This window comes from Ambystoma mexicanum, chromosome 6p (genome assembly GCF_040938575.1).
Source record: "Ambystoma mexicanum isolate Mex_15411 chromosome 6p, UKY_AmexF1_1, whole genome shotgun sequence".
Classification (NCBI taxonomy): domain Eukaryota; kingdom Metazoa; phylum Chordata; class Amphibia; order Caudata; family Ambystomatidae; genus Ambystoma; species Ambystoma mexicanum.
The window spans coordinates 512,206,600-512,233,191 of record NC_090935.1 but is presented as its reverse complement, the minus strand read 5'-3'; the positions used below and the strand labels follow the sequence as shown (position 1 = coordinate 512,233,191).

The 26,592-nt window shown below is 44.4% G+C and overlaps 1 long non-coding RNA gene across 1 annotated transcript in view; it reads left to right on the top strand.

Annotated features, from left to right (window-relative positions):
- The window catches only part of LOC138510942 (uncharacterized), a 1,428,892-nt gene that overhangs the window by 447,269 nt on the left and 955,031 nt on the right, over positions 1-26,592 (top strand). Inside the window, exon 2 of the long non-coding RNA XR_011280485.1 lies at positions 15,442-15,645. This is a non-coding gene — a long non-coding RNA (uncharacterized lncRNA). The remainder of the gene's footprint in view (positions 1-15,441; positions 15,646-26,592) is intronic.

The following is a 26,592-nucleotide window of genomic DNA, read 5'->3' as shown; positions in this document are numbered from 1 at the left end:
ACTGAAATCTTTACACTGGCTTCCAGTGGCTGCAAGGATTAAGTTCAAAACCCTCTGCATTGTCCACTCGGCCTTCAACTCCCTCTTCCTAAATATCTTCCTTCTCGAGCTCTTCGCTCATCTGCCTCCAACTCCCTCAGGGTCAGTCGCTTCTCCAAGTAACGAGTTGGTGGTAGAACTCTTTCCTCAGCTGGGGCCTCCCTCTGGAACAGCCTCCCGGCCTCCATGAAACTTGAGGAGAACCATCTCCGGTTCCGGAAGCACCTCAAAACCTTACTCTTTGCATCTGCTTTCTTTCCTACTCTCCCCTGCTGAATTTCTAGCTAAACCGTACTGGTTACCCGGCCGCCCACTGTTCTCGGGCCCAGGTCCCCTCCCCCACCAGTTACCCACCTGCACTGCCTCCCTGGCAACCGCCTCATTTGGGGACTGTTTTGGTATCACTACAGTCCCCCACCAGCACTTGACACCTCCTGATGTCTGCACTTACCCCTGCACTTGCCACCAGCTGGCCCTACTTCTTATTGTTATTTATTCTATTACCTCATGTACTGCACTGTTCCTTTCCCACCTCCCACTCTGCACTTTTCCTCTTCCCCTGCACTTGCGCAATCTGAATGATACTCGGATCGCTGTCTCTGTCTTCCCTCTGTCCCCCCTCCCTGTTGCGTCGCGCCTTGAAACACTTGTTTATAGGCGTGTTTTAAATGCCATATAATATCATATCATATAATGGCAACTGTTGTCAAGGGTGCAGGTGCAGGAAAAGGAACACCGGGAGGGAGAGGAACAAAGAATGGGAGGAGTCACACAAGGAGGCGGTGCAGTTGAATCAGTTCTATGATCATTCAATAATTTATTAATTTACTCGTTTGATGCATGCAAATCCTGAGAGGGATATATCTTTTGCATTTCTAGTTGGACAGCTCTATCCATACCTCTAATGGATTCTAACTGTTTCTGCTGATCATGCAACAATGCTTTCTCAGCATTCGTCATGTGTCTACTCACATGCTTTTCTCTACTTTTGAGTTGCTGCATAACTTCCTTCCTCCAATCCCTAACAGCGTCATATTCTGCAGGCATAGCCTTTTTTCTCAACAATATAGATTCCAAATGCTCTAAGCGAGCAATTTCAAAACTACCATAATTTGGTCACTGAAGCCCAGGAACATATCTGGTCTGTCTGTGCCAAATAGCATTAAATACAATAGCTCCCAGGCTGTAATTACAATACATTTGATAAGCCGGCGGCTCTTTGGGTGATGCCGGTTGGCCATGTTTCAAAGAATGACTTTCCTGCGGAACAATACAGCGAAACAGGATGACAATTTCACAGTCATAGCTAAATCACAATCTTACCGGGCGACATTTGTATTTGCAAACACAACACTTAAAACCAAATAAAAATCAGGACTTTTATGAATCGATGCATGACCCAACTGATTTCAACCAACATAGGTCCAAACAGATATCAATCGTCGTGGCTGGCGTTTTCATCAAACAAGGCTCGACATCGGGAGCCTCGTCGTGATGCCCTCTAAACGCTGCCTACCATCCGGGGATCGGGCGTGCAGTACTGAGGAGGAATTGTCTCACTTTGCAGGGCGCCCCGTCACTCTCTGATCCTGGTTCGGTGGCCTCGTCTTCATCCAAGCAATGTGGTATCAATCCTGAAGGTCCCTATTCGGGCTCCATCTGAAAGATTAAAAATATCAAGGCTTACTAACACATAATAGAAATACGTCAGTCACAAGCTCAAACTTACCATTGTATTTATTAGCAAGTGGCCACTTGGTTCTCAACACCCCACAATGTGTGTAAGCAGACACCGTGAGATGAAAAACGACTGAACATTCCAAAAGTACACATATTTATACAAATTCTTCACAGCCTTGGACACATCATCCAGCCCCTCTTCATCTAATAGATAACCTAGGGTTTGTGACCTAATTACATAACTAATTCAAATTTAAACATCATTGCATAGTTTGCTGTTTTCCATCAAACAATTCACATATTTTCCAAATACAAGACACAAGGTAACATTCCTCATTTTACTTGCTTATATTTGTCTACCATTTGTTCTTTGAGCTTAAAGTCCGTTAGTTCCAAGGAGAGAAAAGAAGGATTTCTGCAGAGGAGCATGTTCAGCTATTCATTATTCTACTTTACTGTTTGAACAGGGAAGGCACTATTGGGAAAGAGGGCATCTAAATTACTGATTAGTACAGCTTTTGTTTAGCTTCAAGGTTCATCAGTGCAGGATAAACAATCCACCTTAGTAGCTTCAACATTCTTATCTAAAGCAACACAAAGTTCATCTTGCTCTGTTGAAGCCGAAAACACAAGTTCTGAACATGGAACAGAAAGCAGGAGGTGATGGAAATGGTGATGACTCAAAATGGTGAATGTGCTTCGGACAATATTTACCATCAGGCGGAATATAGAAAATACATTTTCACAACTGTTGGCCATTTTTGTAATACAATTTAACAAAATCAAGAACAATCAAACATACATGTGTGGCAATGAAATGAGCGCAATCATGTTTTAAGAGCCTACATCCTTCAGGCCTCAATGCACCATTATCAGTGAAATACCCTCTAAATATCTGAAAGTCACATGAGAAAATGGACATATTAGCGGCTAGCATATAGCACACAGTCTAAATGTCATACATTTACCATAACCATCAACAGTGAGAAAGAACCCAAAAAGATTCTCAACCTTGCCAGTGTGTATCTAAAGCTAGGACTCAGCCTTTAAACAGGAGTGAGGAATTGCAAACCATGTAGGTACGGTCCGGTAGTGCCTACAGAATAACAGGCAATCTAAATCAGAATATGTTCCAAAGATGTCACCATTCATCACACCATAAATGTTAGTGTAATTAAGAAGTACCTTTCACCCAAAGATTGACTGCACAATTGTATATCGGTGGCAGTGAGGGAAATAGGTTCAAGGATGAAAAGCCATTATGTAGGTTCCAGCGCTGCTGTGAATCAGCTAATAATGAAAATATGAAGTTAGATCAAATCAATAAAGGACATATTGCTGCTTGGAGCAGCAGCAATATCTAAAAATATAGCCATCCACCACACCAAACCAAAAGAGCTAGGATGGTTCCAGTGTGCCTTATACGTGAAGCTTGACTCCACAGTTGTACAATGCCAACAAAGGCAGTATATTCTCAAATGTGGGTCCAAAGAATAAGCTCTAGGACGGCTGACATACTATAAATGATGGAATAATAAAGAAATAGTCTGGCCTGATCACTCGAGGATGTGTGGATGCTTAAAACAGCAATAAGAACTGTGGGTAGATGCTCATGGGACATCTAGGGTATTGAGAGTATGCTGGACATGCTTACCATAGTGCTTGTGATGAGTACACCAAGTCACTGCGACCCAATGGATGGTAGACTGCTTGAGGACAGGAACGGGTAAAGTGTGCTTTTCTGCCATGCACGGTAGCAAGAAGAATCTATTCAGCACTGCGTCCTGGGAAACAAGGTTCCATAAGTAAGCCGGTAATATAGTGTTGGTGGAAAGAGAAGAAGGCATGCAGAGGTAGGCTATGGCTGTATTTCAGCATCAGCGCCCACCATATTTGAACAGGGTGAGTAAAGTGTTAGAGAGAACCATAAGCTGCCCCACATCCACTTCATCCTTTTCACAACCTTGTATTTCTCCACCTCATCCTTGTGTTCCATGTCCTGCCTGACATCGGCTTCCTCATCTTCCACCTCTGCTGTTAGCCTGCATCCAGCGCTTCCCATTGGACATCGTGCTACCCTTCTAGCTCTGCCTCTTTGTAGATCTCCTCCATTTAACCCCAGCTCTCTGCTGTCTATTATTCCACTCCCTGCCCGCTCCTCATTTACTGTCACCACCTCCTTCCACCCCACAGCCACCATTGCCCCCATGAGAAACCCAGACTCTGGTGTCCCCTCCTTCCACACCAGTTGCACAACCTCCTTGATTGACTACATGCTGTTTATCTGTGCCCCAGTCTTTTCTGGCTTATTGTCTCTTATTGTCCAGTACGTAGACGGTCTCAACCTTTAACATCCTCAAAGGTTTCCACCGACGCCTCACCAGCCTGAAGCTCAATCGGTTGTTCATCTTCAACCACATTGACCCAATCACCTTCCCCCACCCATCCTAAGATGACAAGCCTCCAAAGAGATTTAGTACCTATTTTACAAGGATTCATACAAGGTTTCTTTATTTCTTGTTTCAGTTGAACGAGAAAGGTTAAATGGAAACAGCTTAAAAAAAAATAACAAAGATTTTTATCAAAGAGACTACTCAAAGGGTTTATTTTTTTATTTTTTCGGAGGAATGAGGTAAGGTAGTGAATATAGAACTAAACATAATTACAAAAGGGTTACTGAGCAAGCCTTTCTCAAAACAAGCACCATAAATACAAATAAGTGAATGAAATATGAAAAGATTAACAGATTTTTTTTTTACAATGACTAAAGCCTGTAACCTCATAATGTGGATGAGTCCTGTTAAGAACCCAAGCACATTCCACAGAAAGCTAGGGTGTGAGCGGGACCTTCTTTATAGCCACCAACCCTCAATAAAGACTCAACGTCTCTGATTGACCAGTCCAAATCCCTTTGAGAGAGACGGTGGTTTTCATTGGCCTGCCCACTAAACTTGGTCGTGAGTAAGAAAAGGCTGCTGCTTTGTCCTGAGGTTTTGGTAAGATAGCAATTGGGGTGATGAAGGTCCAGTGGTATCAGTTAAAAGTGATGTCATTAACAAGTATTTTGTTTTGCTACTGTCTATCTTTAACTGCCAGTCTCCCACATGTCTGGCATGCAGCATTCTGGGAAAGTTCCATGTTATAAAGCCAGTCATAGGGAGTTTTCCATTGCTAATCTAACTCGTGTTGCGCAAATTGTGGCTTGCTAGGCACACTGAAATAAAATGAACAAAGGGGATGGGCAGTTCAGGCGCTGCAGTATCCTTCAAATGTAGCCTGGGCCCTGAAGGTCCGTTTCGCAAAACTTCAATTTTAACCTCCCTCGCGTCACAATTCAGAGCCTGTAAGTGGAGAAAAAATTCCCACTGGAATGGTGTTACAAGGGAAAGCAGTTAAGGATAAGGAAATGTGCTGCGCCTTTTCAAAGGCCGATGCAGAGGAATCGTTGCTAATTGCCGCCATTTTAGCGGAAGTGTAAGGTGAGAGCTTAGCAGTAAATCTATCACGATGGGATGAAGCAGTACAACTGAAAAATGTTTTGATCTGCGCCAAACTTCACGTGCGGTTATGCTCGACAACAGGAGGGGAAAGCTCTAGCGCAAGGGTTAAAAGTATTCTTATGTTTTGGATAGCGCGCCCTTCATAAGAAGCTGAAAAATCATTTCAAATAAATGTGGCCAGGACTGGCTGATATTAATCGTAAACCCAACCAGGGGTGGGTCAGAAAGCGATTGTAGGTAAATAAACATAAGATGCAGGATTTCAAATGTAAGTGAAAAAGGCCAACAAAATGTCAATACTAAGCAAGCATGATCATAGAGACAGGACGATTATACCCTGGAATCAAGTTTCAATACCAAGCAGACATTTAAGTTTCAGAAGAACTTCACGCAGTGCAAGTTGTGAGAAAAGATTATTTCCATACGATCTGCTGATGTAAAGGCAGGGAAGTGTCCATCATGATAGCAGTGGGGGGAGCTAACTATGGAACATTTCACACATTTTTTGGGGGGAAATATATAGAGGGATGATCTGGTTTGTACAATAAGTCGTCAATGAAGGACGCGAACTAACGAGCCATATTTTCAGGTTACAAAAAATAAAATCATGAAGCTGTCTCAACAATGTGTTCCAGCGTTGCTGATGTAAAAGTATTTTCATTTCTAGTAGTGCCCAGAGAAGGCCATGAGGCTGCGTAAGGGTAGAATTCCATTTTAGGGGGTTCTACCCTCTCGATGTATGGGTGCCCTACATTTTGCTTTTCAGGGTCTCTACCTTCTGTCACTGAAGTGTCTGTGCCACTGCAACCCTTTTAAGGGCATGGTCCTGTGCTATTCCATGTGGCTCGGCTCATCGGGCAGGTGCTTTTTAAGACCCACAGTTTGAACTCTACGGATTTGATCACCTTAGGTTGGTCTTGGGGAGTCGGCTGGTGGTAGCTTTCATTTAGGTTTGAATTCACTTGGAGTTCTAGCTGATTTAACTCATTAGTAGCCCAATGTAACATTTTCATAGCCATTGGGATACTATTGTGTTTTTCGAAGTCCTGCTTTGAAAATGTTGGTTTAGCAGCTTATCTTTCTCTATGGAAACCTTGATGCACATCTACAATGGCCATTGTGCACACATGGGGTCACTTTGAGTCCATACCTGCAATTTATTTAGTGGTTTGCACTGGTTTAGACCAAGACAGCTGTTACACATCATATGGGAAAGTACCAGTTTGTGTGGCCAACCTGATGGGCTGATCACTTAAAATCTTTATGGCTGTCCTGGGCCCCCGTTGAGGGGTAGCGCGGGAAGGTAGAGACTGTCGTGTTTGTGGTAGAGTGGGTCAACTGGAATCGGTTAGACATGTCTTAACCCAATGCGCCAGCCTGGGTCCTTTTATATATGTGTATGTTGGGTAGATTCACCCACAATTATGAAGCAATTATTGCAGATTCTTTCTGGGACTACTGTCTAAATTCCAATACCATCCCTGTGCAATTAGCACTATTCACGGTATGGGAGCATGTACAATCTTTCTTGCCTGATTAGCAGTATGGAATTCTTTCCTTTCCCTTCAGGGATTTCAGTATTTTTGACCTTTGCCCTAGTTTGAATGACCTGTCTATTGCATTGGACAGCTGACAGGAGGTTGTGGTGCAATGGATGTCTGCCCGTCTAGCCCTACTCTCTCTATCCTGTGTTGTACTGACCACTTACATTTATTTAATGATTTCCCTGATGTTTTTGGAATTGACTTGAAGCCATATGATTACTTGATTATCATGCATTGTGTATCCTAGGACATTATGTTCCATACCACAGCGGATCCTAAAAGGTCGCCAACCCAGGAAGCTAATCCCCCCCCACCCCACCGCCCCCACTGGATAGCTCCGTCCTTATTTGCGGCGAGCACACTGGGAAATATATGAAATATGAAGCATGAAACATGATGGAAAGTATTGAGGTGTATTGTATTGCATGTGTATTTTACTTTACGTTTAGTTTACTTTCAAGACTCATGACTCGTGCTATATGTTCAAAATATGTTTTATGATGTGTAATTATGGACTAAATCACAATAAAATGTTCATTATTAATACTTAGTCCAACCCCTGAGTGTATGTGTGTATCTAAGGGAAACCCTAGCCGGGCTCATTTCTGCTGAGATTCTGCAGTTTCGTTAGCGTGCTAGAGGTTATAGCCACACCGTTGCTGCTTCTTCATTTCTAGGAGCAGGTCTGGGCCTGAGGTCCTTTGCTGTGCTCCAGCGTCAATATCTGGATTGTGGACATTATTCCTGGGCTGTCCTCATCCACCCCTGGCCCTCTGTATTGGCAGGGCTACCATCTTTGAGCTGCAGCAGTCTCTAGGCCATTTGTCCACTGCTTCTCGATTTTACCACCTTGGGTAGGAAGCTGCGGCTGTCCAGAAGAGTTGTAGGGCACTACTATCCCACATCTGATGTATGTTTAGGCTGTCCTTGGTCATCTTCACTGCATATTCATTGTGAGTCCGTGTCCTGCTGGCTGGCTTCACCCTCGTGTCCATCCCGAATCTGCTTGGCTGGCTTCCTCTGCATTCTTGGAAGCCACCGTTGCCATATTTTTCACCCCTCGCTGGTGGGGGCATACTCCTCTGAAGGCTGATTGTTCTTCTTTTGTGTCAGTGGCATCATTGGGGCTGGTGACCAGGTCCTGCAAATCAACCTGACTCACTGGGTTATTAGCCATTCCCGAGCCAAGGTATTGGGAATGCAAGTGTGAGTAGCTATATCCGGGCTGCTAGGTTATTCATGATACTTACTCTCTGAGGTGTGGGGGTCCCATTCAGCCACATTTCGCCTGAGCCCTGTTGTGCTTTCTTCCTTTCTTGTGAAGCTGTCTAGAACCTGGGAGTAGAACTGTTCTTTAGGGTCTTTGGTGCGCCTCAAGATACTTTGAGGACTTCTCTGCACAGATGGAGCAGAGCAGAGATTTACCTGGATTTTCACGATAATAGTGGGTCTGCCTACACATTTTGCCCCGTTGTACCTGAACAGGGATGTTTTTTCTTGATCCACCAAGACTTTGATGTTCAGCTACTACCTCGAATCTGTGTATTATACGCCTGCTTTTTGAGTTTTTGTATCAGTCCTTGCTCCATGTGTTTTCCTTCCTTGGAGTGTAATATGACCATTCCTGAAGTGTGTATATTCGCTGTGGCAGCACTCCTGGCTTTGTTAAATATTGTGTACCCACGGATGCCCTCTCTAGGAGCTATACAATTGTGTTAGTGCAATTGTATTTTATTGATACTGATTTATCCTAGAGTCTAAGAGAAATCCTATGCCTAAGTACTGTAGCATCTTGGGCCTGTAATAAGATGATACTAATGTATGTTCAATTGACTAGGGTGTCCTGCTCTTCCGAACCATGAGTCTATATTTATAGTGTCTGGCACCAGGTATTAAGCTTGCATTTTAGGGTAAAGCTTGGATTGGGTCCTAACTGATTATTACTCTTTTTAGAACTACTATGAGCTTCACTGTTATGTTTAACCGGAGTATGTATTTTCATATCCAAGATGTGTGGCCTTGTCATAAATGTACATAATTAGGCATGCCAGCGTAGCTTACCCTTTGGATTTTATGAATGGGGATAACTGGACTGCTCTGCTACAGCAACCATTAGAGTCTGGTCTTTCCTTTTGGGTGAAACACTGTGCTACCGTCGGGTTAGATGGTTACAAAGCCCTCAGCAAAGGGTCGTGCAAACATTTTCTAGCAGAGCCTCCCTGAGCCTAATGCCATAGCACAGGCTTAAGGCAGCTGCCGGTCCTGTCCACCCCCAAATAAGTGGTTAATAGGTATTGGTTCCCTGGATCTCCCCACACAGGGCTCTATATAAAGTCTGGGGGCACTATATAAAAATAACACAATTTTGGGAATCGGTTGATGCATTCTGTGTCAAATACCCATTAATACACCTACACACGTAAAATAGCAGGCAGGAAAATAAAAAAGGGTCATTGATTCTATTCAATTTCGTGCACATGTGGCTGAGGAATGAGTGAAGAGGAGGTGACTGGAGACCAGTTAGTGGGGCAGAGATATATTTGGGGGCTGGAGGGAGGGGAGAAATCAGGGTGCTGGGTTTATAGCCAACAGGGAAAATAGGATGGCAGGCTGCAGGGGCGCACCAGTTGGCCATGAAGGAATGTGGGTGCGTTCCTGGCTACCAAATTGGCGAGTGGCTCTCCCCAGGGTACTAATATAGCATACAGATTCATCTACAGTGTAAGTATGATAGTTTAATTCATAATGTTAACTCTCATAATAGCACAACTTTACATATTATCCCACTCATTAGCTATACTATGGATCACCCCGCTGATTCTCTTGCCTAAACAGTTCATTTTTGCGCCAGTGATGGTTTCCACTTTTCCTGTTGGCGTATGAAGGAGCTGTGCAAATTTGGATCATGGGTTTTGGACCGCACATTACTTTACTTTATTACATTTGTACCGCGCACTACTGACCCGTAGGCTTAAGGGCGCAAAGTGCTTGCATGTCCTGAGCTGCCCTTTGCATTGTGGCACTGAGCTGCTCACACATGCTACCTCAACTACCTGCATGGGGCAGTGTTAGGGAGAATTCTCCAGAATGGCTATTTTCCCTTACCTACTGAGTCCCTCAGCAGATTTGCTGGATTTATAGGATTTATTTTTTTCACCTGGTAAGAGTTTGAGCCTTTTTTACCACTCTTACATGTGTTTTGCTGTGTGTTTTTTACATTTTTTGTGTTCATAGACTGTGGTGCCTCACCTACTCCATAGGCATCATCTTTTTTACAGTGTGTTACATAGCACCTTCAGTGCAGTAACACAGGGTTGTCTTTTTGGCTTCCCAACTCCGACTCAGTTTTTTGGGACGGACTACTGTCTCCAAGAACATGTAACGTTGCCATTGACTTTATTAATCTCTTTTAAAAACTCACAGACTCAGTACAAACTATCTTAAATAGAGTTCTGGAAAGGGTTAATACGTATCCCTTTTTGTCTGTTTCTCTTGGAGCATTGTTTCGCTCCCTTTTCATTAAGACTTGGCTGGTGGCAGTGGTAACTATTTGACCTACCGCAGTTATCTTAAATAGCCCTGGTATTGTTTTAGGCTATCTTGGTAGCCTCAAACTTAAACCTGCTAGACCATATACGTTTTTATACGGTTCCGGCTGGGTTTAGTCGCCATTTCTTTTGTAAAAGTCTTTCTCGTGTTTTACTCTGCGGGCCAAACCAGGTTTGGTTCCTTTGTTCACCGTCCTTTCGCGGGCCTCTGCACAGAAGCCCTCCTTAGGCACCTGTATGTCTGGGGGGGACAGGATGTGAGGGAGGTGTTTAGGACTCCCTTCACAGAGTCTCCTTAGAGACCCATGTTGCACTCTGAAATGATTGGCTGTGGTGACTGTCCCACCGGGACAGCCACCCTGCTGTGTGATTGACAGCCAGGCTGTGTGAATGGGGGAAAACTGCATAAAAAGCAGGTCTCTGGGATTGGAAAGGCAGAGTTGCCACTGGAATGAAAGAACCGAAGAGGCGCTGACAGAAGAGGACCCTACGACGACTGAACCACCCGGTGAAGCCCTGCTGCAGGTCCGAGTCTTCATACTCCAAAGACAGGGAAGATCTTCAAGGAATCTTCTCCCCTTGAGCTGGTGGGAACAACCAGTTCACCAAACTGCTCGCCAGGTCTCCCTTCTCTGGTCGAATTTGCTGTACAGTGCTACAGTGAATCAGATAGCCAGGTGGAACGGACCCTGCTTGCGTTTTAAAGAACGCACCCTTTATTTGTTGCTTTTCTCTGCTGCTGGTTTCTTCCCTGGGCAGTGCAGGACCCTCCAGTCTTCCTACTTCGTGCCAGTCAGACAGTCGCTTCAGGAACCATGAGCTTGCAGAGCCTGCCAGGAACGTCCACCTTAGCTACAGCCATCTTCTCCATTTAAGGTACTGTTCAAATCCGGTTGTTCATTTCATACAGCTGCGGTGAAGGTGTGTAAAACCTTTTGCCAATCCGAGGGCTTGTCCTTCTTCATTCTTTAATCTAACTTTTCGTCTGACCAACTTCGCCCTGAACTCTTGGCAAAGACTTAACCGCAAACTACCCTGAACTTTGTGATCTTGAGCAAAGACTTTGGTCAATTGACTTTGGGCCAGAGCCCTTTAATTTGATTTCCTCACTGTAGTTCTTTTTTCTAGATTGCCCCGCTTACTTACTTGTTGGTGCTGCTCAATTCTTGTCTAACTTTGTCTTTCCCTCCCTTTAAATTACTGGAGTGCCATTTTGCTCACACTTCATTTTGAGCCTAACTTGTCCAGAATCTATTGGGTGTGGTGTAGTGTATACATTTTTCAACTGCTTTACTTTAGTGAAACGTTTTACAACTGATGTGTAAATAAATGTATATTCTTTTACTCAGAAACCTTGAGTCAGTGTTTGTTTGAATCATAGTAATTGCTGTCCTTTGTGTAACTATTGATACTGCTCACTTACTCTTGAGATAAGTCTGGCTGCCCAGCCATCTCTACCACTTTACTGTATAGTGCAGACTTGTACCAAAGGTGAATTTGTACTGTCACTTGTAGTCTTAATTGTGTGTGGTGATCCCAAAGGGTACTGCATATAATTCTGCCTAACAGGCATTGCATGGTGGAAAATAGAGATTTATAAGTGTTTTTCCATGAAGCATGCACTACTTGATTGTGACAGAGGGAAAAGGGGTGTTCTACGTAGTTCCCACTATGTAAATAATAATTACTGTTCGCTTTTTTTCAGGACAATTATTTGTATGCTATTACTAGGTTAGATCTTTTGAATAGAGCCATTTCACTTTGAACCCAAAACAGTATACCAGCTCACTATAACCCTTAGCACAGACAGTGCCCACCTCGTCATAGGTCTGGAAACACTTTAGTCTTCTCAAGGGGGAAGACAGTGCGGGGCAGTGTGACGAATCAACTTCCAGCACACCAGTGTTCCAGGGATGAATACTGGTTCTAAACCATCAATCAGCCCCTCACCTCTAGTACACTAGAAGGGATCCGAACAGATTGGAAACACGAGTAAATCATAAACTTCCTTGTCCAATGTTGGTAAAGTGGATGGAACGGCAGGCTCATCTCCACAAGTTTGTGGATCGTTAGTTGCAACAGTGAAAATACAATTATTACACCATGATGTAAAAAGTACTATCCAGTCAAGGTTGTATACAAATATCTAATTCATTATTATTACAACAGACAGTTCTAGCACACTACTAAATGCAACTCAATCTGTAAAAGAACACAGAGGAGAGACAATTTCATGAAGGAAAGGGATGCACTCTGGATATTGACAGAAGGATAATTTGGAAACCAATCAGTGATAACTGTTAAAGGTTATTTGGTTCCAGCACCAAGAGAGCAATGGGTCGTAAATGTCACTAGAGGCCTTTCTGAAAAGTATCAGGGGGACAGAACCACAATGTTACCTAGTGCTTGTGATTTTTGTTGATACTCGACAGGGTCGAGTCGGTTCCAGGACTCTTGCAGCTCCTTCGATGGAGTTCAAGATGAGAGACCGCTGTGGATAACAGACGGCAGGCAGTTCAGCAAGCGAGGCTAGATGGATGGCTGCAGGCTGGCCTACACAGTGGCTTGGGGTAAAGAATCACTGCCTCTGTGATGGTTGGAGGACCTGGAACGCTGGTAGGTGTCTCGCATGGCTTTGTTGACTGCAGCGTGAAAACAGTCGGTGGTGCAGTGGGTCGTGGTTCGAGGGTTCGACTGCCTCAAAAATGTCCTTAAAAGATGGACACTGGTTGATGCTTGTCGGTGCACTCTTCCTAGCTTCTTCGCTGTTCTTGTCATCCTTTAAGGATGCTGAGGAGAGTGTTTGCAGGCAACAGCCTTGTCCTTTGTTCAGAGACTCTCTGGCACTTCCCACCTAGGAAGCTTGCTGGCAGAACCTAGCAGGGCACGGTGTGCGCTGGCTGGGTACCGGTTCTGGAGCTGCTGGATGGGTCCTCTTATTTCGGTATCTCCCCTGTTCCCTGGGAGATTTTTAGGGGGGGGATCTTGCTTCCCTCTTGGAAATCCTGGCCTTCCTTCACTGGCAGAAGCTGTAAGGCAGACTGTACCTTCAGCCAGGGTCCACATGATTTCCCAATCAGTGTAACCAAGCCACACTCTGCCACACCTTGGGATAGTGGGAAGTCCTCCTCTAATTACTAATTATGGTCTCTTCCATGAGTCCAACATTCAATATGGCTTGCTTGAGTAAGCCCTTGCAAGCAGGATCCCCTTTACTGTGGCCAAGCTTGCTAAACATGAAACAACCTTTGGGTGGTTAGAACCCAGGTGTCCCAGTGTGAGGGATGACTGCACTCTTCTTTCCAGTGTGTACAGCTGAACTAATGTTTTTGGGATTTCCCTTCATACTTTTGAGGACCTGAATTTGAAGAGGTGTGGGTTGGACCTTTACTTTTTTGTCTGAAGATTTATATTCCGGTTGGGTGTGCTAGCCTTAGCCCTTTTCTGGACTTAAATGCATGCAAACCTGTTGGCATCCTTTGCAAGCTCCCTAGGGTCTGTGATAGTCTTGTCCTCAAGATGCTGGTGTACATTTTCTTGTGTGGATGACCCCCTGGGAGAGTCTCAACCAAGTCTTTAGTTCACCGTCCCTTTCAGAGAGGAGACCTATCCCCGCATAGCAGTCTTTGTCCTGCCCAAGGGTAGTCCAGCACTGAAATGCTAGGCAATTCTCTTCTGAACAGGAGTACCAACAGAAACCACAGACATGCGTTTTGGCCTAGTCGGGCCTCATCAGTGAGGTGCAGTTATGCCTCTCTAAGAACAGTGTGCAAGGGGTCCACGTCTGTATTCCCCTGGTAACTTAGGGTGAAACCCAAAGGTACTTAATAGGCAAAACAAAGGGGGTTTTGTGAGTCCCTTGTTTTGTATATTAGGTAACATTGGGTTTGACCCTAAGTTACCAGGGGATTTCAGGGCTGGACTGAGCCTGGGCCGGACAAAGATTGATATGCAGGGATATTTCTCCCCTGTGAAATGGACAGTGAGCTGAAGGCTTGGTGAGTCTCTCCCGGGGCCTTCCACCCAAGAACAGGTCAATGGGCTGTATTGTGCCGGTAGGACTCCCAGAACTCCCCCTTGTTTTACTCTACCAATCCCATTCACCTAAGCAGGAAATTCATGTCCGCAGACAATTGCCTTACCCTGGCCATGGCCTTCATTGGACTACTGCAATTCTCTACTCTCAGGCACCCGGGGCACAGATTCCTTTGGGGCCCCCCTCTAAACCAAAGAAATTAATGGATTAAAAAATCCCTGGTCACCGCCCCCAAAAATCTCTGTAACCAGTACCTAACAAACTGAGCTATCTTCTGAGTAATCATATCGTTCAAATTTATCAACATGGATTTCAACTTTCAGTATGGCACATGATCTATATATAACCCACAGAAGGGCGAGAATACTAGAGCAGTTGTGCTATCATGACTGGACAAACTGGGTAGGCAAAAGCTTTATAGGATTAATTGATCCGAGCAAAACGCACTGGTCAGCAGCAGCCTGGCTGCAGGTTTCGGCACCTCAGAAACACACCATAAAACATGGTATGTGTTATTTTAGGTTTGTCAAACAAATGGGCACTGACTGATTTCAATCAGGCAGCCATTTGGGGGTCCCATCAAGGTGGGGGCCCGGGTCATGTGCCCCTTTTTGCCCTCCCATAAAGACTTCTCTGTTGGGCAGTGATGGGAATCTTAGTCCAGATTTTAGAGCTTGTTCGAGCATGAGCCCTTCTGTGCTGCACAGTTTTCCAATCCGAGTTGTGTGAGACTCTTGTATACAGAATGTGCTCAACTGTATACTTGATGTTTGGTTGTATGTCCAGTTTTGGATAACTCAGTAGACAATAGATCCTCTGAATGCCTACAGATGCTGGTCTCATGTCCCAGCCTGATGCCTCCAATGCGTGCAGCACCTGCTTCGTGTTGCATACTACAGAAGCCTTGAAGGCCGACTTTTTATGAATGGTTGAGTCTCCATCTCGAGGTTTCACTGCAACCTCCTTCCAGTCCCAGGTGTTAGACCTGCTCGTTGACATTACTACTTCATATTGCTTCTTTGCATTGCTTGTTCCAGGATCAATATGTGTGGCCTTCCTCTCATTTTATTTTTTTCTTTCCTTCAAACCTGTAGGTCTGGGACTGTCAAGTTTGAGGAATTCTGAAGAGCTGGAGTTGTTGAGTAAGAAAAATACTTAACAGAAAATTGGTACCCGTACAACTGAACATCACGGCCTTGCTCCCCAGAGTACATTTCGAGGTATCCAAAGTGGAAGTCCCAGTCGTTTGTGCAAGGGGCAAGAACAGTTGGTTGCTGTTGCAGGAGCAGAACACACAGGTTAGTGTCCATCATAAATGACAAGATTTTCTTTTATTAGGTTACAGAAATGCATGAGAGTTCACTTCTGGTGAGAAGTCCTGATATTTCTCACTATGGCATTAAAAAAGAATGTAGCAAGGTTTATTACGAAACCAGGAGTGTAAAATATAGGATGGTAAAGTTCCCTAAAGAGGGAATCTGATCTTTGAGATCCATCAAGCAAGGCCGATGCTGGTGTTCATTTCGCAAGAGGCAGGGTGATTTTGGATCGTAATGTGAAATCCGCATTCATGGAGCAGATCGGAGGAAGAAAACTTCCCGGTATACAAATGAACATCATTACAGGTAATCAGTTTACCAGAAGACTGCAACCTTCGGCCCGCCATATGTGTTGTACGTCAACTCCAATTAGCCCTAGTAAGCATATTGAATGCTGAGGGAGTATTGGGGTCACAGTGCAAAACCTCTTGCGAGCAGCAGGTTACAGACCTTCTACATTAGGGTATAATTGGCAACTAAAGCAGAAAAAGAATCAATGGAGCCACAATGAAACGAGGATAATATTTGCCAAACCCACCCCATATGTCGTGTTCAACAACCAAAATCAAATCTGTTGCATGCTCTTTAGACCCCCTCACCTTGGTGCATGACAACAAATCTGGAGCGCGTATCATGGTTGCAGGTGTGGATGGGCTAGATATGAGATATCGCCTAGACTGGCTCTCTCAGTACCTGGAATTAGCGGATCATGTCAATTACATTTTCAGAACTGGAAATGGCAGATAGTTTCCTGAAGTGAGTGTAGACTTGAGATGGGTTGGCGTGGCGTGGGATACATGGCAATAGGTGGTGGATGTAGAACTTGACACAACCTGCTGTGTGGTTATCTGAACTGGTGAAGTCACCCGCCAGAAAGGAGCTAGTGCTGCACAGTTGAAGGGGACTTGAAAAGCTATATATCCGTGAACAAGTAGCGGATGCGCTACGAAAATGTGTTGTAACGTGTTAGTTTTCTTTTTAATGACTGCATGTCAAAATAAAACTGGAACCTTTTCAAGAAACTGCATTTGTTTGGCCCTTCTATGCGAGCCAATTTTCTTGGAGAATTTTCCTGTGTGTGCCATTCCTTGTGTGGTGACAGAAGTGTTTCTTCTTTGGAGATGTGTGTATATATATATATATATATATATATCAAAGAAAAACACTTTGTTAAAGTGAAGTTATGGTTCCAAGTAAAAACGAAAACCCCTAGAAATGTGCCCGTTATGGTAAGCTAAGCAACCATAACTCATGCCACCACCATGCACTGTTAAGACCCAGAACATGAAAGATGACATAGCAAATGTCACTGATGACGTCACTGATGACATCACACATCTGTGTCACTTGGTTTTGTTCACTGACATGTGTAGGTTAGTTTTTATTTTTACTGACAATATCAAAAATTCAGAATGTGCTATATATCTAGTCATTAACCTTCACATATGTTCGTAAAGTACTTTGCTTAGATTTTGATCTGAGCTCATAGTGCACATACATGGGGAAATAAGCAGGCTTCAAACACGCAATTCATTTGTGTACATGTTGATCAACTGTAATGTTATTGTCATTTTTTGGTGCTGTTGGTTTTTTCTTCCTTACTTTGGTTTCCCTGTATATGCCTCTAACTTGTATGCATTCTGGGTTTTTATATGTATTTTTTCTACTAACACTTGTGTATGGTAAGTTTTGAATTGTTAACTATTTATTCCATATTTAATATCACTGAAAACTCTGATAAAGTAGCATGTATTATTTTACTATTGGAAATTACCAGACTAAAAATATTGTACTTCTATGGTGCATGCTGCAGCCATTGCCTATGTGTATGTATGATTTAGGTTCCTGTATTAACAACACTCAAATATAATGTTTTGTTTAGAAGAGTACATTCTTAAATACATTAAGTAGTTCATGATAGGTCTCCCAATCACCCCTAACATCTTGTTACCAACGTTATAAACACAACCCCTTGAAGGGACTATTCATCAACATTAATTTAATGTGATGTCATTAATGATATATCATATAATGTGGCATTTATAACGCGCCTGTACACAAGTGTTTCTAGGCGCGACAAGACAAGGAGGGAGAAACAAGGGAGGACAAAATAATGATCTTACCAGCCTTTGTGTAATTCAGATCCCTCAAGTACGGCTAAGAGGGAAGGGAAGAAGTGCCAGGGGGGTTTGCAGGGGGATAAGTGTGGTTAACTCACAAGTGGAGCCAGCGGGTGGCGCATACATGCAGCATGAATGGCCATTAGGGTTGCAGACACAGACCCTTAAGTGCTGGGGAGCCAGGAGGCAGTGTGAGGGTAACTGGACATGCAGGTGCCTGGGCCCGAATTCACAGGGTGACCAGTGCACGGAGCAGTCCGGTGCATCAGCAGGGGAGAGGAAGAGAAAAAGCAGAAGCGTAAAAAGGAAGTTCTTCAGTTGCTTCCAGAACCAGAGGTGCTTCTGCTCTCAAGTTTGAGAGAGGCAGGGAGGCTGTTCCAGCGAGAGTCCGCAGCCAAGGAGATAGATCTACCCCCAACTCTCTGCTTGGAGAAGCGTCAGACCCTAAGAGAGTTGGATGTGGCTAGGCGGAGAGCTTGAGAAGGAAGACGTTTTGGAATGGAAAGTTGGAGGTAGAGCGTTCCCAGGCCTCAGAAAGCCTTGTGGATTATGCAGAGGGTCTTGAAATTCATCCTTGCAGCCATGGGGAGTCAGTGAAGAGATTTCAGAGATGTAGAGATACGATCGCTGGGCTTGATGCCAAGGACAAGTCTTGCAGTAATGTTCTGCATAACATGTAAAGGTGGAAGAGTAGAGGCAGGAAGATTTCGAAAGAGGCTTTTGCAATAGTCCAGCCTAGAGTGAACTGGAGGTCTGGAGACATTGAGCTCCTGGGGGAAAGTGAGAAAAGGAAGAATACCTCTGAGGGGGTGTAGCTGATAGTTTGAATTCTTAGAGATGTCAGAGGGTGGAGTCTAAGATGACACCAAGGTTCTCAGCCTCAGAGGAAGGAGCAGGAAGAGGGCCCAGAGTGGGCGGCCCGAGAGATAGATAGGAAAGGAGAAGGCGGCTGTCCCAATGAGCAGGATCTCAGTCTTACTGGCATTAAGTCAGAGATCATTGGCAGCACACCATTTCCTGAATTGCGGCCAGACAGTCTGGTATATGAGAAGAAGCAGAGGTGGCTGAAGGGAGCCTGAAAGAGAGAGGAGTGTAATCTGCATAACACTGAAAATTGGAGCAGAAAGTAGCGATGCGGTGGGCAAGAGCTGCCAGGTAGTGGGTGAAGAGACAGGGAGAGAGGATAGACCCCTGGGGAACACCACAAGTAGAGAGAGAGAGACATTTGTGATGTCATATTACATGTGCTGGGTGTTAGTCTTAGCAGTGCATGCTGGTGGTGCAAGCTATGTTTGCTTAGCTTGCCATAATTGGCGAATTTCTGGGGGTTTATGGTTTTGCTTGTAACGATAACGTCTCTTTAACAACGTTTTTTCATTTAATTCATACATTTGTATTTGTGAATCTTGATAATATATCTTTAACAAAGTTTTAAAGTGCATTTGATATCTTTTTACCAGTGCACCCTTAATTTACTAAATGTTCCTTATATTATACTTACCCCCAATATAGCAGCTCTTTCGGCGATGTCAAAAGTTTGAACTTAAAACTGTTCCATTCCCCACCTCCTAGCAACATTTTTAACATGTCTATAACATTTTTGTAAATGTTTCACTTTTTTATGTTCGCTGACGTTCGTGAATGTCTGACGTCATTGCAGAGTTTCTGGAAAGTGTCACGTGACCAAGAGTGCGTGCGTGGAATGATGACATGTTTCTGAACTGGCCTGCGCTTCGCAAATTGGTCCATGCTACGTGAAAAGTTTGAAACTGCATTTTCAACTGATCTAGGAAGTTTAAAGCTGAAAATGTACCGTGCACAGCTCCTACATCTATTCTTACTCATTATCCATTAACAATCTAGGACAAAGGACATGCTTGGCAGAATATTAGAAAAACTGCTATTTATCTTCAACATTTTATCAGCTATTGAAATTCCTACTCCCCAGGAGCCACCACCGCCACCACCAGCTGGAGGGCCTAGACAATGGAAGAAGCGCAATAATTCAGAAAACAAAGAGGACCTAGAAGGTGAGTTAGAGGAAATCATGGGTGTGGCAGTTCTTTACCACTGTTGGGTGTGTGCCAAAGGATACAGCTACTAAAGTGAAATGCAACGCTGTACTCGGTCACGGACAACCTGGGCAGTACTCCTACGGGACCACCTCCATGCACTGCCACACCAAATCCAACCACCGGGATGCTCTCAGAATGGCTATTCCTTTCTCAAGAAGTAGTAGGCTGTCTTCTTCTACTTCATCTTCCTCAACCAATACTGCAACCACAAAGGCTACTCCTGTGGGGAACAAAATCCCACCAGCTACCTTGGAAGCCATAATCTTTCAAAGACAACAGTACTTTGTATATACTGCAACACACCACTCTGCAGGGGGGGGCAATTTCAAAGTGCTTTCGAGACTGTAATTAAGGAGCATGAGAAACATTGCCCCCTACCTTATATGTAATGCACACCCAATATCTTCCTCTGTTCACTTGCCCCTCCATCGTTGCACTTGCTGCCCCTTTCCTTACTTCCCTCCCAACCTTACTTCCTGGCCTCTCCTGCTAAATAAAAAAAGAAATGCAATAAACACCAAAAAAAGGTTCTTTTACAAACCACCTTTCACAGTTTAAAAAATAAAAGTAAAAATAAAATAAGATAGTAGACTCCATCTATTTACATTTTTCCGTAAAGTAGTTGGACTCAATAAGATTCTCCAACATTGCCATTACCATTTCTACTATGCTAATGAAAATAATGGACACTTATACTAGAGAAAAAGAAAAAAGCATAAAAACTATTTTCTGTCCCAAATACTTTTCTCTAGGATACAATAAAGACCATACTCTATGGCCCTCCATGACTATCTGCAGTCGCTGCAGTTCCCTCTCTAGGCCATGCTTTATTAAAAAACCCAGATTGCACGTGCACAGACAGCCCGTCTACCCTTTGTACTGTTAAGTTTGTAGCACTCCCTCATTGCCTGCTTTGAAACAGTCACACATATGTCCAACACTCAGTTAAAAAACTCTACATATAACTCTATCAACATATTAAACTTCCACACACCAACTGCCACTTAGAATAGTGCTACCAAAATTTTGCATATGCATTTCACTTGCTTTCCTTGTACACACTGCTGCTATAAATGCACATATGCATTGTTTGGTAAAAAAACTGTACATGAATGGAAAGAGGAATAGGGATTACCAAGTGTCCATACAAGCCCAGACGGAAAGTGGCAATATATGCCAAATTGGGAGGCCACTAGCTACCTGCTGGGGCAGAGACGTCCCAAGGGTGTGGTACACAATCACCAGACAGTAGACCCGGAAGGGGTGGGGGTTGGGTGTAATGGTGCCGACTAGATATAGGATCTGGAACCCCTGAGGTTCAGGAGGGACCAGGCCACCAGTCTGTGGCATTGATATTACTTGGCATGGAAGGGATTAAGTAAAACAGGAACACAAAAGTAGAGTTTTCAGAAGTTTCCGGAATTTAAGGAAGTACAGCTCAAGTATAAGAGGAGCAGGAAGGCTGTTCCAAAGACAAGCTTGGCCAAAGACAGACATGCCTCATGCTCTCAGTTTAAAACAACGTTTGATAGGCAGAGTATTGGAGTTACAGCAGCAGAGAGCTCTAGCAGGGAAGTATGTATGCAAACAAAGTTGGACATCTTGTGGTCATTGCAATTAGCACAATCCAATGTACACATTTTAAGGCTGCAGCGATACAATCCATGGGATTGAGGCCAAGGATAAGTCTTGCAACCCTATTCTAGATTAGCTGAAGGGGGCATAGACAATACATGGGGAGGTTAAGGAAGAGAATGTTGCAGTAGTCCACCTAACACAGGACCAGGGCTCTTCAGACGTTGAGCTTCTGGGGGAAGGTAAGGAATGGTACAATGCTGAAAACATGGGCTTTCTTTACAATCTCCAAAATGTAAGGAGTAAAGGAGGGAGAGGACTTAAAGATAACCCCAAGGTTTCTGGCCTCGCGTGATGCTGAGAGTAGGGGGCCCAAAGAAGCAGCCAGAGGGTAGGAGAAAAACAGGGCACAGGTATCACAGTAAAAAATATATCAATTTTACTGGCATTCAGACACAGATTGTTAGCTGCACACAGTGTCTCGATGGCGGTCAGACAATTGGAGATAAAAAATCGAGGACAAAACATTAGTTCAGGGAAGTTTAAAGAAACCTGTGTGTCATTAACATAACACTGGATATGAGAAAAGGAGGACATCATGTGAGCCAGAGGGACAAAATGGATATGGAAGAGACACAATTATAGGATAATACCCTGGGGAGTACAAACAGCCCAGTTGCAGCTGGTAAGGGCAGTTAGTGATATGATATGGCATTTGTAACGTGCCTACACACAAGTGTTTCAAGGTGCGAGGAGGCAGGGAGGGGGGAACAAGGGGAGACAGACAATGATCCTACTAGGCCAGGTGTCATTCAGATCGCGCAAGTGCATGGGTAGGGGGGGATGGGAAAAGTGCACGGGGGAAAGGGAGAGGGGAAAGTGCAGTACAGGGTTAGTAATGAACAAGATAAATAATAAGGGCCAGCTGGTGGCAAGTGCAGATAAGTGCAGACAAGTGCTGGGAAGGGGGGCTGTAGGGATACAGAGACAGTCCCGCAGTGCAGGGGTTGCCAGGAAGGCAGTGCAGGGGAGAGTGGCTGGGCCAAGGACCGAGATTGGTGAGTGGCCCAGTTGCTGATTCAGTACAGTTTCAGTGATTTAGCAGGGGAGAGGGAGAGAGAAAGCAGAAGCAAAGAGGAAGGTTTTGAGGTGCTTCCGGAACCGGAGATGGTTCTCCTCAAGTTTCAGGGAGGCAGGAAGGCTGTTCCAGAGGGAGGCCCCTGCTGCGGAGAGAGATCTCCCCCCAACTCGTTGCTTGGAGAAGCGGCTGACCCTGAGGGAGTTGGAGGCGGAAGAGCGACGTGCTCGAGAAGGAAGATATTTAGGAAGGGAGAGTTGAAGGTAATTTGGCCCCAGGCCCCAGAAGGCCTTGTGGGCAATGCAGAGGGTTTTCAACTTAATCCTCGCAGCCACAGGGAGCCAGTGTAGCGATTTCAGTCCTGGAGAGATGGGGTCCCTGGGCTTGAGGCCAAGGACAAGTCTTGCAGTCCTGTTCTGGATGAGTTGCAGAGGGCGGAGAGTAGAGGCAGGCAGATTTAGATGTAGGCTGTTACAGTATTCCAGCTTCGAGAGAACCAGGGCCCTGGAGACAGTGAGCTTCTGGGGGAAGGAGAGGAAAGGAAGGATACCTCTGAGGAGGTGCAGCTGGTAGTGTGACTTCTTAGAACCGTCAGAAACGTAAGGAGAGAAGGAGAGTGTGGAGTCGAAGGTGACCCCGAGGTTTTTTGCCTTGCAGGTAGGAGCTGGAAGAGGGCCAAGAGAGGCCGGCCAGAGAGCTGCAGGGAAGGAGGGAGTGGGTGTGCCGATTAGTAGAATCTCGGTCTTACTGGCATTAAGGCAGAGGTCGTTGGTGGCACACCATTCCTGGATAGCAGAAAGACAGTCAGAGATGAGGGAAGGAGAAGAGGAGGCCGAGGGTAGCCTGAAAATGAGCTGGGTATCATCCGCATAGCACTGAAAGTATTGTTGTCCATATAGTGAGGAAAACAAATCAGTCAGTCCAGTGCCAGCTCCATGAGACTAATGGTATCATGTAACCATTTAATGTGGATACAATTATTGACCGTGTGAAAAGTGGAGGGGACATCAAGAAGAACTGTCCTCAATTGTGCTACAATCATAAATATAATATACATTCTAATTATACCAGTCCACCATATTACAAATACTGTATACTCCCACTACATTACCTATTATTGCTATACACCTATTACTATAGTGTGTGTTGCCAGTAGCTGGATTTTTGGGGCATGGCTGTAACTGGCACAATATAATTAAACCATATTACAATTACGCACGATACACCTTCAATAACAAAACTCACTCAGAATCCCCTGCCATCCATATGATGTCCGCGGACAGTAAGAGGTGACTGCGGACTCGGTGGCATCTGCAAGCCTTTTTTTCACCTATAGAAATAGCTCCATATAATCATTATTCCACTCCCTTACCCTTTCTATACCCTCTTTTACCCACCAAATAACCCCAAATGTTTTTCCAGACTTTTTCTTACCGCAATGTTCACAGTCCAAGGCTTTGATTGTGGACTTGGCGGTACCTGCATTTCACCTATAAAAACAGCTACATATCAATTTTATTCCAGTCCCCCGACCGGTTTCGGCCACCAAATATCCCTGAATGTGTTTCGTGCACTTTTTCCCCTCCGCATTGTCTCTGGTGAACAGTGGCTGTCCACGGATCCAACATGGCCACCGTTTCCAAAAACGTGATCGAGCTCATGTTTTTCACCATCCAATCAGTGGGTGTCCGATGTCTGTGGATATCACGTCGGAACCTGATTCGTCTAGGTGGGCATCTCTGAAACGAATAACGAAGTGAGTCTGCGGACGGGACCCAGATATCACACATTTTTTTAAACTACTTTTTTTGCACCAAATTTAGAAAAAGCATGCTTTCAGGACCAAACTGCGGATCCTGCCACAAATTGGGTGAAATTCCGTCCAGCGGTTTGGGCTGTAAGTGTGAGCACATGTTTTTCCATTGCGTATATGAGGATTTCCACAAATATTAGGATCCCCCTATAAGTTTGTCCCCCTGGACAAAACTGCACCAAACTATATGACCCCCCTCATTCCGAGGGGGCGGTATACATTTTTATGCAAAGTTTGGTGAGGATTCGTCCAAGGGGGGGTGAAGTTATAAGCCTCACAAAAACTGCTCTTTCTATGAGTTGAGCAACTTAACCATAACTACACAGCCGCTACATCAGGCGGTATAATATATATCGCTCCTGCAGGAATTATTGTGAAAAAGCTCATTTGATAATGGATTCAGTTATGGAGAATGGAATTAGTAAACTACCTATCGGATATCCCTAAGCCTCAAAACTGGGTACAGGTGTTCTTTTTATTGTGTCTGAATGCTATACTTACATATGTTAAAGTAACTCTTTCAAAACCTGATCTTTGCATATATAATAATATAACTAATCCTTGAAAAATATGACTGCTATTACGTTAAAACTTGATAAATACATTGCAAGTATTTATGTATCTTAAATCCAGATTGTGTTATTTTAAGAATGAGTTGGGTCATTTACTTGATTCAAATTGAGGGGGGGATCAAACCATTGAGGGGGGGATAAAATCTTTTACTCACACTTAGGAGGCACTGATTACATCTGTTGGTCCATTCCACTGTAACCGATCCGTTTTTCACTCAGCCCTTGTAAGCTCCATTTGTTGTCTGTTCCTTTTGCAGAATGCTGTAAGCCACCCTTTCTGTGACCTAATTGTTCTGCTATTCCAGTATTTTCGTGAGTTTTAATAACCTGATTGAAATGGGACCCGGATATTCGTTCCCTCTGTATCCTATTTGTCACCCTTTTTAATGTTTTTTCGATAGTTTTGTGAACTTGCAAGGGAGTCTTTAAAACTGGTGCAACATCCAAGAATGACCCCTCCGCCCCTCCTCTTAAAGAAGTGCAGTATCTGTCCTCAGGAACTGAAACCACGGCTGACACTAGATTTGCTCTTTGCCCCAATGTGAGACCGCTTGCCTCGCGGAATGACCTCGGCTTGCTTTCGTCATTATTCCCCAAAGCTGACATGGATAAAGATAAAGTAACTGCACCTTTCCACTGTGTCCACAGTGTGGCAGTAGCTGGAAACCGTGCTGCCCATGTGCCTCGTGTTGCCCGAGCCAACGGCATGGTGATGTCAAAAAAGCAGACTGGTGTCATGGACTGTGGAGTATGTAGCTAATCTGGCACTGGATGGCCAAGGGGAAAAGTCGTGTGATCGCCTTATCAATGTTCATGTTTTGAAACCTCTTGTCATCCAATGCTGTTTTGATTTTACTGTTTATTTCATTTGCTTTTGCGCAAACAGAATGGGGACAGGGCTGACACTTCTAGATTTAGATAAAGCAAGGAGAAGTGTAGAGAATAGCTGGTCATCCGCCTGTGTCACAATGTGCAGTGCAATACCTGTGCTGCTGCGTTGGCTTGGCAAAGTGAAAACGATCTGGGCATCCGATTGAACACTCGCAAGAGCAGGGTTGGGATACCTCCTCTATCAAAGCCTTTCAGGTATTGGCTCCATCATTTGTTTTCATTTTGGTAGATAACTAAAGCATACACACAGACAATAAGCAGACTTCCATATTAACATGTGCACTAATCACATGGCTTGGATGAGCTAGAGGACCAGTCAATATACCTTACGAGGATTAACATTGTCTGTCGTTTGCCACATTTCGAACCCCCTTGACATCGAACACTGATTGTTTTTTTTTTTTTTTTAATGTCAGCGCTAACAGTGGAAATGGGAACAGCCAATCACTGCTGGTTAAAACCAGCAGAATCCTGCGTTAAAATGCCCGGTGTACTTCTTCCAGTAATTCCTCTAGCATCTCTGTTACCATCGCAGTGGGGCAAGGGCATCCCTATGATAGGAAGATGTTAACCTTCTGTTGAGTGCCAGCCACTGGCTTTGGTCACTCCCAAATATGTGCACCTTTCGACATTGGGGATTTCTGACTGCTCAGGCTGAACATCTTCAATTGATATTATGCTACCATGGCTTGATGGCTGTAGTTCACACACTGACTCAACGCCTACTATTCTACCCAATTCGCCAGGCCCCCATTCTGGAGAGCACCTTGTATTTATTCATTGTAAAATGCAACTCGTGAGC